General features: G+C 39.1%; 1 non-coding gene across 1 annotated transcript; it reads left to right on the top strand.

Annotated features, from left to right (window-relative positions):
• Nucleotides 1-15,126: 15,126 nt before the first annotated feature.
• Nucleotides 15,127-15,233, top strand: LOC112503862. The gene has a single exon (XR_003068098.1). It is a non-coding gene; the product is annotated as a small nucleolar RNA R71 (small nucleolar RNA).
• Nucleotides 15,234-16,700: the final 1,467 nt, after the last annotated feature.

Below are 16,700 nucleotides of genomic sequence, written 5' to 3'. Positions count from 1 at the left end.
TCAACTGTTGTTTCAACTGGTAATCTAAGTGATCCAGGTGTGATTCTACCCGACTTTGTGTCACGGGAATATTTGGACGGCGCCCTAAAGGCTGTTCAAGAGAACTTTGATGCACAAATTGCTAGTTTAAAGAGGTTGCTTAAAGGGAAAGAGCAAGTTGTCGAAGAGCCACCTTCTGTGCCATCACCACCACCCGTACCACAACCATCAGTACCGGAACTATCGGTGGACGAGYTGAAATCGTTACTCTACGCTAAATTGATGGCTGCTCAAAGCAAAGATGCCGAAGATGCAGACTTGGTCGGCCTTCTTCGTCAACAAATTGACGCTAACCCAGTAATTCGAGCCTCAAAGTTTTTGATTTTTCAGGATGTGATGAGTGCTAATTTCTCTAAAGTTAGTCACTTGATTACATCTAATACCCTTGATTTGAAAGGTTCAATAGATGCTCTTGCCAAAAGAGTGTCTATACTTGAAGAAACTTGCAAGTCTCAAGCCGAATCTCTTAAACGAAAACATGACGATCAGGATGATCCTGATACTCATGAGGGGGAGAGGAAGAAGCAGAGATTGGCTGAGACATTTGCACAAGGAGCAAGAGCGGGTGGAGAGTCAATTCTTCAAGATGTAAACGTTGAATGTTCTGCCCCGGAGACTATACGAGAAAGAATAAATGAGGCTATCATGGTTGAAGAGGAAGAAGTGGGGACAAGTCCAATGATCGAGCCAATGGTTGAAAAGCTGGCAGTTTCCACAGTAGAAACAAGGTTGCTTATGGACTTGTCTGCCAATGTGGGATTCAACAGTGCATTCTTTACTATTCTAGGTGGAGAGAAGGATTTTGGTGAAGATGTGGATAGCATTGATGAGTCAGCTGGATTGTACTTTGATTTTGAAGATGATGTAGAAGAAGAAGAAGATTTAGCTTTTCCCATTCAAGGTGATCCGCAGTCTATTCCAGAATCATCAACTGCTGTTCTACCTGATGCACCTGAAATCAATGTTTCAAAAGAGACTGTTGATCCTACAGAAATATTTACAAAGAATTATGTTCCATTCCACATCAGAGCTAATTTCTTTGGATATGATCGTGAACGAATTCGAGAGCCATATTTGAAAGATATCTACTTTGGGATATTCATTCGCCACAGAAAATTGATTTGTGGTGATAGAGTTCTGGGTATCCACAAGAAGCCTAAAGAATACAGAATTGAATATCGTCATCTGTTGAAAGCCAAATGTCAGCCCATCAGCCAAGTTCGTACAAAGCACAGAAATGTCACGATTAAACAAATTGATGCTCAGAGACTACGCAAAATCCGGTATCCTATTTTTACCGTTACAAGGCAGGATGGCCAGATCTGGAGGCTTAGTGAAGCTGATTTCTCAAACTTATACTTGGACGATCTCGAGTATATGTCATTTGAACTCAAGAACATGCAAATTAGAAAGGAAGGAGAACTGATAGCTCTAGAGGCGATTAAAAGATTTATTCGAAATCATGTCAAGCTGTCAATGATCATCGATGTTCAAATGGGTCTTGAAGACAGTCAGAAGATTATTAATATCAAAAAACCAAATCAGGAGCTTGAAGACATTGATGGATATCCACTCTATATGGTTCTTGAAAGCCCAGAGTTTGGAGTCATTTACTTTGCTTAAGTTCAGGTTAAAAACTTCATGAGATTCAGAGAGCTAAACAAGTACTCTGATGGTACGATCAAGCTGGTAAAGAGGGCGTTGGAATCAAAGAGAGTCAGTGATGATAAGGTTGTGAAATCAGAACGTATGAATCCCAAAGAAAGATACTTGCTTGTTAATGCTATTAATTTGCTCGAGGAGAAGTTACAATATAGAAATGCTCTGAGACGGTTGGAGAAGATACTTGGACGCAAAACGAAATTCACAATAGTCCAAACTTGAATCCAAAGGGGGAGAATGTTGGGTTCAAGTTTAGAGCTTAAAAGTTGTATTCAAGTTTCTCCTTAGAATAGTTTTATTTTTAGTCTTTACTTTCCTAGTATAAATAGGAATTTTCTTGTAATTGTAATTAGAGCTTTTGTCATTAACACTGAAATCAAGATTTGGCTGATGTAATTATCTCTCTCTCCTAATCATTACTTACATCATTCTTAGTGTTCATATCAATCTATGAAGATCATATCAAGATTTGTATGAAATCTGGACTCTACAGTCAAGGAACCAGAAGCTCTGGAAAAGAGACCAGAGGGGCTCTGGTCCTGGTTATTGAAATATATTCCAAGTGTGGTTTGGAACCAGAGGCTCGATTGACCAAAACATAATCTGATTTTATTCCGCATGTTATGAAATGATTATTTGATAAATGTTTTTGGTGATCTTCAGCCTGCTTTACATAAAAGGGAACCTCACTAGACATTCATGTCTAACCCTCATTGTGTGTTTTCAAGAATATGTGTCCAGGTAATGATAATAAGGGAAAAAGCATTATGTGAATTACTTCTCTATGTGCTTAGCTGTTTTGAAAGCATAGATGCTAGGATGCAAGAGGATGTACTTTTGGAATTTTTGGCTTGTGTATTTTACATTATAGATTCTTGTATCAAGGACCTATGTGGGGGAAAACGTGTATTCTCTATATAAAATATGTGTTATATGCAATGTAAGGATTGGGGGTGTTACACAAAGCCATAGTGCTTAAGCTGGATCTTCATCCAGAGAACTTGTGAACAACAACTAGCAGCAACAACATATTCAACTTCTGCTGTAGAGGTTGAAACATAATTTTGTTTTCTGGATGTCCAACTTACCAGTTTGTCCCTCAAGAGTTGACAGCTTCTAGACGTGCTCTTTCTGTCAAGCTTGGAACCTGTATGATCTGCATCTGTGTAGGCTATTAGATCAAAGCCAGAGTTCTTAGGATACCAGAGACCCAATGAAGGGGTTCCCTTGAGGTATCTAAAGATCCTCTTGATCGCAAAGAGATAAGATTCCTTAGGGTTAGCTTGATATCTTGCAAAAAGACATGTAGCAAACATAATATCTGGTCTACTAGCAGTTAGGTATAGAAGTGAACCAATCATTCATCTGTAGGTTGTTACATCCACAGATTTTCTTCATGGATCAGCAAATTACTTATCTCCTGTAGCCATTGGAGTTCTCATCCATGATGAATTTGAGAGAGAGAACTTCTTCAGAAGGTCAGTCACATATTTGGAACGATTGATGCAAATCTCTTCTGAAGTTTGTTTTGTTTAAAGACCAAGGAAGAAACTAAGTTCTTCCATCATACTCATCTCAAATTTGCTTTTCATCAACTCTGAGAATTTTTTGCAAAATTCAGCATTGGTATAGCCAAATATGATATCGTTCACATATATTTGCACAAGTAATATGTCACCTTTATGCTTCTTGAGAAAGAGAGTTGTATCGATGGTACCTTTTTTTGAATCCATTATCGATGAGAAAGGTATAGAATGTATCGTACCAGGCTCTGGGTGCTTGTTGTAGGCCCATAGGGAGCTTTGTCTTGAAAGTAGACATAATCTGGATGCTTTGGATTTTCAAACCTAGGGGGTTGCTGCACATATACTTCCTCTTGAAGCTTACCATTGAGGAAGGCAGACAAGACATCCATCTAATAGACCTTGAAGCCTTTGTGTGCTACATAGGCTAGGAATATTCTGATGGCTTCAAGTCTTGCAAGGGGAGCAAATGTTTCATCGTAGTCAATCTCTTCTTCTTGGCAGTAGCCATTGGCAACAAGCCTGGCTTTGTTTCTTACTACTATGCCATCTTCGTTCTTCTTGTTTCTAAAGACCCATTTGGTTCTTATAGCCCTCTTCCCTTTGGGTAGAGGCATAAGGGACCACACTTTGTTTCTTTCAAACTGGAGTAGTTATTCTTCAATGGCATCTATCCAGTTTGGGTCTTGGAGGGCCTTAGAAATCTTCTTTGGTTCAATCATACTCAGAAAGTTGGCGAAGAGGCATTCATTTGCAATGGCTGATCTCCTCTTGACATTGGATGATGGATTACCAATGATTTGATGATGTGGATGGTCTTTTGTCCACTTGGTGCAAGATTGGGATTCTAGGGCAACATGATGCAATTCTTCATCGACCGTTAGAACTGCTTGCTCCCCCTCTAGGAGATCATCTCTAGAGTGATGCTCTGGTTCTGGTTCTAAAGACATAGAAGAAGTAGTGGGTAAATTAACATGAGTTTCAGAAAGAGTTGTACCTTCAGTATTGGAGACTTCATGTTCTACATCAGCTCTGGAAGAGGGTTTTGTAATAGGTGCTTGTCCAGAGTCTACTTCGTCTTAGAAGATGTCTTCAAATAAATGAGCCAACTCTGATTCATTGGGTTTGCCAAGTGATGAGTCAGAGGCTCTCTGTTGAGGTCCGAGTCCTAAACTGTTGTGTCCAGAAGTCATTGGTGAAGAATCATCAAAGGACACATTGATGCTCTCGATGATAATCTTTTTCTTTTTGATGAATACTCTGTAGGCCTTAGCAGTTTGAGAATAATCCAGAAAGATCCCTTCATCAGCTTTCTTGTCGAACTTGTCAAGATATTCTCTATCATTGAGTACAAAGCATTTGCACCCAAAGATGTGGAAATATTTGACATTTGGTCTTCTTTGATTGATGAGCTCATAAGGAGTCTTCTAGTGCCTCTTGTTGATGATTGACCGGTTCTGGATGAAGCATGTAGTGGAAATAGCTTCAACCCAGAAGGTGATGGGTAACTCCGATAAAGCAAGCATGGTCGTTGCTGCTTCCCCTAAGGTTCGGTTCCTTCGCTCCACTACTCCATTTTGTTGTGGGGTTCTAGCTGCTGAAAAGTTTTGGGAAATACCTTCACTAATGAGATATTCATCGATTCTGGAATTTCTGAATTCTATTCCATTGTCGCTTCTAACTTTGATGAGTTTGCGCTGTAGAAGGACTTGGAACCTTTTCATCACCTCGATGAGGAGTTCAGGGACGTCTAATTTCTTCTTTACGAACTCAACCTAAGTGTAAATGGAGTATTCATCAACTAGTACCAAGATGTACTTCTTTTTAGAGAGGCTCTATGTAGAGATAGGCCCACAGAGATCGATGTGGATCATGTCCAAGGGCTTGGAGCAGGAGGTTTCTGACTTTGTTTTATGCGAGGCCCGTTTCAGCTTTCCCATCTCGCAGGCTGAACATAGATTATCTTTTTCAAAGTTGAGATCAGGAATCCCTTTGGCCAGCTTCTGTTTGGCTAGCTTCGTTTGAATATCAAAATTCAGGTGTGAGAACTTCTGGTGCCATAGCCAATTTTCATCGCTCTTATGGGATACAAGGCAGAGGGTGTTTTGTCCCACAGAGGAATGAAATTCCAGAAGAAAGAGATTCCCTTCTCTCTTTGCTTTGAAGATGGTTAGGCCGGGTTGTGTTTCGATGATGCAGAAACCCTTGCGAAATCTGACTTCAATATCCTTGTCGCAGAACTGGCTTATGCTTAGTATGTTGTGCTTTAGACCTTCAACATAAGCCACTTTGCTGATGGAGATGTTGCCTTTGATGAGTTTGCCGTATCCCTTGATGGTACCTTACTTTTGTCTCCAAAAATGACAGAGCCTCAAGATTTGTCGATGAAGGATGGACAACTGACTTTTATCACCAGTCATGTGCCTGGGGCAAGACAAGTTAAGGGTTTTTAGGTACTACAAGACAAGTTAAGGGTTTTTAGGTACCCATTTCATAATGGGTCCTCGTTTGTTAGTCGGGGATACGACCTTTTTCTTTTCATCAGCCCTCTTGGGAGTGGGCTGATTTCCATTACCCTTAGCCTTTGCAGGCTTGGGTCTGTTTGCATTTTCCTTGGCCTTAGGCTTGGGCTTTTTCATGTTTTCATCGGTTTGAACATTATAGCGATAGACGTGTTTGGAAAACATGCAACGATGAGTTAACATGAGATTCCTCAAGTTTTGAAAAAGAGCTAAACATTGGCAGTTGGGAACTTTAGGACAAGAATGTTTAACTTTCTTTTTATTCGATGAAGAAGATGAAGTAAAAGCAGGCGATGAAAATTCTGTCCTAGCATTGGTTGTTTTTACAAACTTCCTATCTAGTCCAGATTTTTTTATTGAAAGTAGGCTTGGGCTTTACTTCTTTCTTGAGGATGGGCTTCTTTTCTTCAGCTGAATGAGAAGAAAAGTGTTGGTTAGAATGTTCAGAGGCAGGCCACTTCTGTTTCTGTTCGCGAGTAAACTTAATGAATTTATATGAAGTACTTGGGCCATGTGAAATATCGTTGGCAGACTTGGCATTACTCATTTTTCCTTTTCCTTTGTTTGAAGTTTTCATAGGTTCTGGAACCTCAGATTTCATTGGGGCCTTGAAGGCTTGAGGTTTCTTATCATCAATGATCTCTGGTGATTCGCATACTATTTCTTCTTCAGAGTCAGAATCAAGGAAATCTCTTGCGGATTTCTCGAAATCAAAATGCTTATGGATATTTGTGGGAGGAACGGGTTCAGAGGTTGATGGTTCAGAGTGATCTGTTAGGGGTTCCATCGCTTCTGATTTCGTAGAAGAACTTCCAATATCACTTGGATGGTTCATCGATTCATCAGATGATGACTCCTTACTAAGATTCTCTTTCTCATCAATAACACTTGCTGATGAAGTTGTGGGATTGATAACCAGAGGCTCTAGATTAACCATAAGGTTTCCATCGGTCTCTGATGTGGAGGCATCATTCCCTTCATCAGAATTCTTACTTGTTCTGCTCTCATACACCACATTTTCAAAATCCTTTCTCAAGAGAACAATTTTTCCATCGACTTTAACCCTCTTGAAATTTGCTTTGGGTTTTGGGAAAAAGTCAGGTTTTTGAATGCATCCAAGTTTGAAAGTGGATTCAAGGGTGGATTTCTTAGATTCTATGATACAATCTAGATCATTGAACCCAATCCATTGATAATCCTTTTGACCGTTAAGTTTTTCATAGACGTCTTAGGCATCCTTATATTTCTTCATCAGGAGTTCATTGGTTTGAAGCTTCTGATAAAGAATCTCCCTTTCATTTTGGAAGAAGTCTTTGAGAGTAACTGAGTTAAGCCTTTCTGCCTCAGATTCCTTTAGGGCCTTTACCTTCTTTTCTAAATCCCTAGTTATTTTCTTGTTCAGATCCAGAAGCTTTTCTTCGTCTAATTTTTTGAGTGATGCGATGCGAGTCTTTCCTTTCTCAATTTCAGTTTCTTCTTCAATTAGAAGATCAGTCTCTCTCTTGTAAGAGTCACATACCTGTTCATCAGAGTCAAAGGAAGATTCTGCATTGGACGTGACCATGAGACAAATGAGTGCCTTGTCTTCTTCATCGGACGAAGAATCAGACACCCAATTTTCCTTTTCAGCCATCAGGCTTCGCTCCTTCGGATTGTACTTGTATTTCATCTTATAGTAGCCTGCATCCTTCACCAGGCGTCCTCTGCATTCCTTTGAGAAATGACCTATATCTTCGCATCTATAGCAGCGAAGATCATTTTTTCTTCCGTCTCTGTCTTCTCTTTCTTCCTTTCCCTCTCCTCTTTCTTCCCTCTGATGGAACTTCATCGGCTTCTGCTCATAGGAGGGCTGGAACTTCTCCCTTTTGGAGTCTCTTCTTTCAAATGGCTTTTTGACGAACTTCTTCTGGAACTGTTTCATTATCAAGGCCAGAGACTTGGCAAAGGCTTTAAGATCATCATCAGAACCAGATGTCTCGTTTTCAGATTCTGACTCTACTACCAGTGCCTTCTTTTTCCTCTTGTGGTCTATGGTTGAGGTCCTTGAAACATCCTTTTCTTCTACAGCAAAGGCAAGAGATCCACCGATGGACACTTTTCTCTTCATTATGTCCTTTTCCAGGACTTCACTTTTTAAATCGCTCAATCCCTTAAAATGGCAGGAAGAAGAGAAATGGAGGTTAAGCCCTCCCTTTTATACCTTTTCTTAACAGGTAAGTCGGCTATACAGCCCTCTCCTACTCCCCATATACACACACTTACCTCACACAACCATGCATCCATAATACATGCATGCGTGTCTATATATATATATATATATATTATGCATACTTATGTACTCTCACATACCTATAACCTCATACATGCTTCTATATTATGCATATTTTCACATACTAGCATGATCAAATGTATTAATTTATCATGCTATCACGTAATCACATATAACAAATAATTACATATTTATTACCTCAGGTGACAACCAAGATCTGGTTATCGCATCATCCACACCTTAAAAGAATTCCGTCCCGGAATTCCTTTAATCGAAGAGCCAAGGGTACTCTGATCTCACTTTAGATTCCAATTCCCATGTCGCTTCTAGTCCTTTGTGAAACTTCCACTGAATTTTAACCATACTGATCTCTTTGTTTCTCAATACCATGATCTTTTGGTCAATTACAACTTCTGGTGTTTCCACAAAGTTTAACTTACTGTCTAATTTAACTTCTGGCAACGGTATAGCTAAACTCAGATCAGCTAAACATTTTTGCAGATTTGATACATGGAAAGTGTTATGAATCAGACTCAGTTCTTCTGACAGCTCTAAATGATATGCTACTGGCTCAATTCGCTTACATATTCTGAACAGCCCCACATACCTCGGACTGAGCTTACCCTTCTTTCCAAATCTGACGACACCYTTCCATGGCGAAACTTTTAACATCACAAAATCACCTACACCAAATTCAATTGGCTTTCGACAATTATCAGCATAACTTTTCTGGCGATCTTGTGCTATTCTGATTCTTTCGCGGATCTGTTCAATCTTTTCAGAAGTTTCTTGGACAATCTCATGACCCGTCAGTTGTCTTTCACCTACCTCATTCCAACACAACGGCGTTCGGCATTTACGTCCATACAACACTTCATACGATGCCGCTTGGATACTGGAATGGTAACTATTGTTATATGCAAACTCTATCAATGCCAAGTGATCTTCCCACGATCCCCCGAAGTTAATAATACAACTTCTCAACATRTCTTCGAGAGTCTGGATAGTTCTTTCACTCTGCCCGTCAGTCTGCGGATGATAAGCTGTACTTAGTCGGATTTCAGACCCCAAAGCTTTATGCAACCCTTTCCAGAACTTCGAAGTAAACCGACTATCTCTATTAGAAATAATAGATAATGGAACACCATGTCGGGTCACAATTTCTTTGATGTAAATATGTTCTAGCTTTTCTAAAGAGTACTTCTCTCTTATTGGCAGAAAATGCGCAGATTTAGACAAACGATCAATAATTACCCAGATCGCGTAATACCCCTTTGTAGTTCGAGGCAATTTCATGAGGAAATCCATTGTAATGTGATCTTATTTCCATACAGGTATTTCTAAAGATTGAAGACTTCCATATGGCTTCTAATGTTCAATCTTAACCTGTAAACATGTCAGACAATGTTCCACATATCTAGCTATGTTTCTCTTCAATCTAGGCCACCAATAAAAAGGTTTCAAATCTCTATACATCTTATTGGTGCTTGGATGAATAGAGTATCGGGACTTATGGCTTTCATTTAATATAGTGTTTCGGATATCTTCAAAACATGGTACCCAAATTCGCCCTTGAAAGCACATTAGTCCTTCGTCATTCTGTTCCAAGGTTGAAATCATCTTACCAACCTTTATGTCTTAACAAATTCTTCTTTCATAGCTTCTTGTTGACATCTCTGAATTTCCTTACGAATGTCAGGGACCAAATTCATTCTCATTGCGAAAGCTTTAATAGTTCCACTTCTTTCTTTTCTGCTCAAGGCGTCAGCTACCACGTTTGTTTTTCCCGGGTGGTAGAGGATTTCACAATCATAGTCATTAACCAGTTCAATCCATCAACGCTGTCGCATATTTAATTGTTTCTGACTGAACAAATGTTGTAAACTTTTATGATCAGTATAAATATGACATTTCATTCCTAGAAGATAATGTCTCCAAATTTTCAGAGCAAACACCACTGCAGCTAATTCCATGTCATGGGTTGGATACTGCTTCTCATGATCTTTTCAACTGTCTTGACGCATAAGAAATCACTTTTCCTCTATGCATCAGAACACATCCTAACCCTAAATTTGAAGCATCGCTGTAAACTACAAAGTTTTCAGATCTATCTGGTAGAGTTAATACTGGTGCACTGCAAAGATGATCTTTTAATAATTGAAAGACTTCTTGCTATTCTCCTTCCCACTGGAATTTAATGTTCTTCTGAGTCAATTTAGTCAAGGGCACAACTATTTTAGAATAGTCCTGAATGAACTTACGGTAATAACCAGCCAACCCCAAAAGCTTCGGACTTCAGAAGGATATTTCAGAACTTCCCATCTTGCAACTGCTTCTATTTTTGCTGGATCTACTTTTACTCCTGCTTCTGAGATGACATGACCCAGGAATTGTACTTCCCTTAACCAGAACTCACATTTAGATAACTTCGCGTACAACTTTTCCCTCATCAACAATTTTAATATCAGATGAAGGTGTTCCGCATGCTCTTCTTTAGTCTTAGAGTATATAAGAATATCATCGATAAATAAAATAACGAATTTATCAATATATTCCTTACATACTCTATTCATTAAATCCATAAAGGTTGCGGGCACATTAGTTAAGCCGAATGACATAACTAGGAATTCATGATGCCCGTACCTAGTTCTGAATGTTGTTGTGCCAACATCTTCTTTACTGACTTTGAGCTGATGATACCCTGACCTTAAATCAATCTTGGAAAAATAACTTGCTCCTACTAATTGGTCGAACAAGTCATCAATCCTTGGTAAAGGATATTTATTTTTGATTGTCAACTTATTTAGTTCACGATAGTCTATACACATTCGCATAGACCCATCTTTCTTTTTGACAAATAAGACTGGAGCACCCCAAGGTGAAGTGTTGGGTCTAATAAATCCCTTGTCAGTTAAATCTTTCAACTATGCAACCAATTCCTTCAATTCAGATGGAGCTAACCGATACGGTGCCATTGCTACTGGTGCAGCCCCTGGTACAAGATCAATTCGGAATTCTATAACTCTGTCTGGTGGTAATCCAGATAAGTCTTCTGGAAAGACTTTTGGATATTCGTTAACAATCGGAATCGATTCTTCTTTTCCTTTCTCTTTCTTCATATCAATTATGTATACCAAACATCCCTGGCACTTCTTCCGAATACTTTTCTGAACTTTTATTACAGTCAAAATACTGGTATGGTGATTCAGACGATCACCATAAATAACAATTGTTCCTTGGTCTGACAAAGTAATTCTGATCATTTTCTGATTACAAACAATACTAGCCTGATACCTTGCCAACCAGTCCATACCCACTACTACATCAAATTCCTTCATCCGCATAGGAAATAATCGAATTAGAAGTTCACAGCCCTCAATAACAATAATACAGTTATTGAACACACTTGTAACAGTTTCCTGACTATTAGCAATATCAACTACTAATTCATCATCAAGCATCACATAATTCAGACATGCAGTTTGAGCAAATAATGGTGATACAAATGAAAAGTTTGCACCATAGTCAAATAACACCTTAACACGTATTGAATTCAGAAGAAATGTACCTGTTACTACATCCGGTGATGTTTCTGCCTCGTTTTTAGTCATCTGGAAGGACCGTCCACGTGCCCCTCCTTGCCCTCCTCTATTCACAGTAGGTCTTCCCCGAGTACCCGATGCATTACTACCCATTGTTAGTTGTGGAGTTCTCAACAACGGGCCGCTTGGTCGTATACGGTCCGGAGAATTGCAATTAAAACATGTTCTGTTAGCTGGGCAACTTCTTGACAAATGGCCCGCTTCACCACGTTTATAGCATTTTCTTGGATCCATCTTGCACTCACCCTGATGAACCTGTCGCCACTGTGAACAGACTTTCTCACTTATCTTCTGCTCAGATTTGTTATCGTCTCTTACAATTTTTGGCCCTCGAAAATTTGATGAAGGCCCCTCCCACCTTCTTTTCTCTAGAAATTTTTCTTCTGCCTGTCAGTTCTTATTTCGTTCAGTCACTTCGGCCGCATCTATCGTTAGTGAGAAGGTATTGGGGTTCATAGCAATAACAAACTCTCTGATTGAGTGTTTCAAACCCCAAATGTACCTTTCTATTTCCCTGGACTCTGTTGAAACATAGTGTTTTGCAAATCGAGAATATTCCATAAACTTCTCGGTATATTCCTGAACTGTTCTATTTCTTTGTTCTAGTTTCAGAAATCTTCTTCTATTTGTCTCACTGTCGTCTTAGGACAAAACTGATTCTTGAATCGTTCCATGAATTTTGTCCAGGATAACATCTGTAACACATCCGTCCTGGCCAATGATTCAACTTCCCACCAGAACAAAGCATTTGATTTCAATACAGAAACAACAAATCGAACTTTATCTGTTTCCGGACACCGAATGGTGTTGAACACAGATTCTATTTCTTTGTTCCAGCACACAACTTTCACTGGATCTTTTTCTCTAGAAAATGTTGATGGCTTGCATGCTAGAAACATATTGATATCTCCCTCCTTGTTATGAGTAACCGGTACAGAGGGATGAACTTATACTCTCTCTGTTACCACTCTAGCTGGTATTCCCATGATGGATGTTAGAGTTTCTCGTAACTTTCCCGTTTCCTCAGCCAATATATCCCTGGTTACGTATTCAGGATGTGGCACTGATCTCTCCTGAACATTCCTAGAATGGGATTCTTCAGGTTCAAAATGAATTCCAGTTTGACTCCTTCCTTGAGACTGGCTTCTTCCTCTACCTCATCCCCTTGGTCCTCCTCTACCTCTATCTTTAGATGTGCCAGTCGAATGATTAACATGTGACTCTTCCCTTTTTTCAGACACTGGACGAGCCGTTCTTTCAGATCTTCTAGTTCGGTTAGACATCTGCAGATTTTAGTGTTAATAATCACGTATTCACATTCTCAAATATAATGAAGTATTTAAGTTCAGACGTGTACCTGTAAATTCATAATTACACTGTCCAGATGTAATTAAAATTTACCTTACACACTATTCTTTCAACCCATCATATTTATTTCCAATGGTACTAACTATGTCTGGGACCCTTAACATGCAATAAAACAGTTTAAGTCTAGGTATCATGTTGTTAAATACCTAAATCCCTTAAACTCAGGCTCTGATACCACTTTCTGTAACACCCCATTCCACACATTGCATGTAGCATATACTTCATATATAAGAAATACATGTTTGTACACCACATTGGTCCCTTACTACAAGAATCTACCAGTACAAATACATGGTCCAAAAATTCAAAATATAATTCTTGCACTAATCCAGTTTCATCTATTAAAACTATACATATCATCAGCCATTCTTCATGCATATAAACATATAGGGAAATTATCACATTTTCCCTTTTCCCTTACCTTCTGCACTTCCTGCAATACATGTTTAAAATCACAAAACGAGGATTAGACTGAAAGGTCTAGTGAGTTATCCTATTTATGATATTGTAGGGTGAAAATCACCAAAACTTTTATGTGAAACAACTTTTCATATATATATATATATATATAACAAATATATGAACAAGTAAGAATATGATACCAATACCTTTCACTTTTTAAGCCAAATTCTCTGCTTACAAATAATACATCAAATCCAAAACAGGTTTGTACTAACCAGATTATCATGATGCCACTGATTAAAAATGGACAAAGGCATGAGATTTAAACTTGCCCAAGGTCACACAAGGCATGAGCTACTTCTTTTCCTCCAATTGAACACGGGATGGTGAAACTTCCCGGGTCTTTTAATTTTGGGGGTATTTTGCAAGTAAGAAGGGCACTACATTCCTTTGTCAAAGACACGGTCTCAAATTCACTCAGTCTTTTTTTTTTTTTTATTGAGGATGTCTTTCAAAAATTTAACATAGCTAGGCATTTGCTCGAGAGCTTCTACYAAAGGTATGTTAATGTGGAGTTGCTTAAAGATGTCCAAGAACTTCTTAAACTGTACATCCACATTTTTGGCTTTCATCCTACCTAGGAAAGGTAAGTCTCTCAGATCTAAACCTGTTGGACCAGTCTTTTTCTGTTGGGGTGTGGGTAGTTTCTGCCCACTGTGAGCAGGGTCAAGTGAAGACTAGGTGATGCTGGAACTGGGCAAAGCTGCTGTTTCTGGAACAGAAACTGGGTTCTGTGCTACTTCAACTGTAGGAAACAGAACTGGAAATTTCGATGTGTCAAAAGAATGTGAAATATTTTCTTGACAAATCGGCTCACTAGATGTTTCCTTTGTGGCACTAGAGTCTCCCAAGTTCTTATCACTTCTTAAAGTCACGGCCTTAACATGTTTTTTTGGTGTTTTCGTGTCACTAGGCAAGGTTCCTTAAGGTTTATTCTTAAGATCCGCGACAAATTGGCCGAGTTGAGTCTTGAAGTTCCTCAAGGTGGCAGTTGGTTTATAAAACCTTTAAGTAAAGATTCGAGTGAACCATTACCCTCCAATGCATTTTGTTGCCTAGGTGCATGTGATTGTCAAGATTGCCTATTTTGGTACATGTGATGATTATCTTGCATGTGATGACCACCTTGATGAAATACCGGGGGATTCGAGAGTCGATTTTGGACTTGGGTTACCCCGGGAGGTTGAACTCCCGGATTTCTGGCCCATGAAAAATTCGGATGATTTCTCCAATTTGGATTGTACGTAGGAGAAAATGGGCTATTTCTTGTATGTTTCCCAACATAATTTACCGAAACGGGGTTTCCCGGGTAAAACTCATAAGAATGATTGTCACCATAGAAAACACAAGATTCGGTCATGGAAGAATTGGACATTATGGATTGGACTTGATTCTTTTCCCCATTCAAGTGTAAATTGTTTTTAACCAAATTAGTTAAAGCAACAATTTGGGCATTCAAAGAAGAAATGGCATCAAGCTCATGAATTCCCGAGGCAGATTTAGAAACAACAGCATGAGGGTTAGACCATTCAGTATTATTATTATAAATTCATTCCAAAATGTCATACCCTTCGTTATAGGTTTTAGTTGTGAAAACGCCACCGGCCGTTGCGTCAAGAATAATCTTAGCGGCACTGGAAAGTCCATTATAAAAGGTTTCCAATTGAATACAATGATGGATTCCATGGTGAGGACACTTCCGTAAAAGGTCCTTGAATCTCTCATATGCATCTGATACCGCTTCATCTTCTTCTTGGCAAAACGTCATAATTTCATTTCTAATTTTTACATTCCTTGTCGGAGGAAAATATTTTTTTAGAAATTTTTTCGCCAAATTATTCCAAGTAAGGATCGAGTTTGGTGGTTGGGAATTTAGCCATGCTCTAGCTCTATCCTTCAATGTGTAAAGGAAAAGCGTCAAGCGTAAGGCCTCTTGAGTAACTCCGGGAATTTTAAAATGATCTGTCATTTCTATAAAGATTTCAAATGAGAGTGCGGATCTTCCAAAGATAATCCCCCAAACTGACCCATTGTGGAAATCATTTGAAACATTACCGGCTTGGGTTCAAAAGATGTTGCTGTCATTTCGGGTCTACCAATTTCCGAGGCCAATTAACCAAATTCGAGACTTGCGTAGTCCCGTATGCCTCTATTTTTGTCATCGGCAATGTTAACCGTGGCTTCCCGCTGAGGTGGATTATCCCCCATGGTACGGTTTAGAGTGGGATTTCGCCGATTGTTTCTACCTCTTCTTCGTCTCCTAATGGTTCTTTCTAACTCAAGATCAAGAGGTAAAAGATCATCGTGTTGTACCCGTGGCATACAACACAGGAACAACGAATGAAACAAATGACCAAGGCTCCAATGAAAATCAATATCTCAGGATAAAAATCGCGCCAGTCCCCGGCAACGGCACCAAAAAACTTGATGTGGTAGAATCGTAAGTGTGAACACAGTGGGCTTAAAGTCCCCAAAGTGGCGGTGCAAGTGCACGCCGACACTATGATCGCTTCAAGTAATAGAGTGGTATAGTACCAAGATCGTTTCCACAGGGACTGGGCTTACTGAGAATCAGAGACTTTCATGAATTTCTTGAGCATGTTTCGGTTTTGAGAAAATAGTTGAGTTTTGTTGTGCAAAGCTTAGAAATATGAAATAAACCTGATGAAATTAAAAGATGGGTGTGGGTGTAAGCATCCCTTAAGAATATTGTTGGAACAGTTTGGTCAGAACTCATGGGACTTCTATAAGAACTCCGATCTCTCGAAAGTGAATTCTTATATACTATGCCCACAGAGTGCCCACAGAGCGTTTAGTTTTATCAATCTTAAACTTGTCGAATTAGCTAATAGATAAAAGATATCTAGTTCCACTAGCCTGAAGATTTATACTCAAATCTCTTTGTAGTATAAACTCGACTAATATCTGAACATTAGCTAAAAACATGCAGAACCCACATCACTGCGTCATTAATAAAGACTCTCAAATCTTTGTGCATCATCTAAGGCGTATTTCAGATTCGCCCATCTCTGGATCAAGGATCTAATATTAACACTTCAAAGTGATCAGTTTATCTGCGTTGAGCTTAAGTCCCGACTTAAATGACCAAGCTTAAAAATTAAGAAAAATTGGCAACACCCAAGCGCGCCTTCAAATTCTTAAGTTTGACTTACACCCACACCCAAAGGGGTACTTAGCTCATAATAAAATTAGAAAACATAGAGGAAACAGAAAAAGAAAAATGCATAAGAAA

The sequence above is a fragment of the Cynara cardunculus genome, unplaced genomic scaffold (genome assembly GCF_001531365.2).
Source record: "Cynara cardunculus var. scolymus isolate 2C unplaced genomic scaffold, CcrdV1 Un_Scaffold_4004, whole genome shotgun sequence".
NCBI classification, from domain to species: Eukaryota; Viridiplantae; Streptophyta; class Magnoliopsida; order Asterales; family Asteraceae; genus Cynara; species Cynara cardunculus.
The sequence above is the reverse complement of the archived record's forward strand: the minus strand, read 5'-3'. Positions and strand labels throughout refer to the sequence as shown.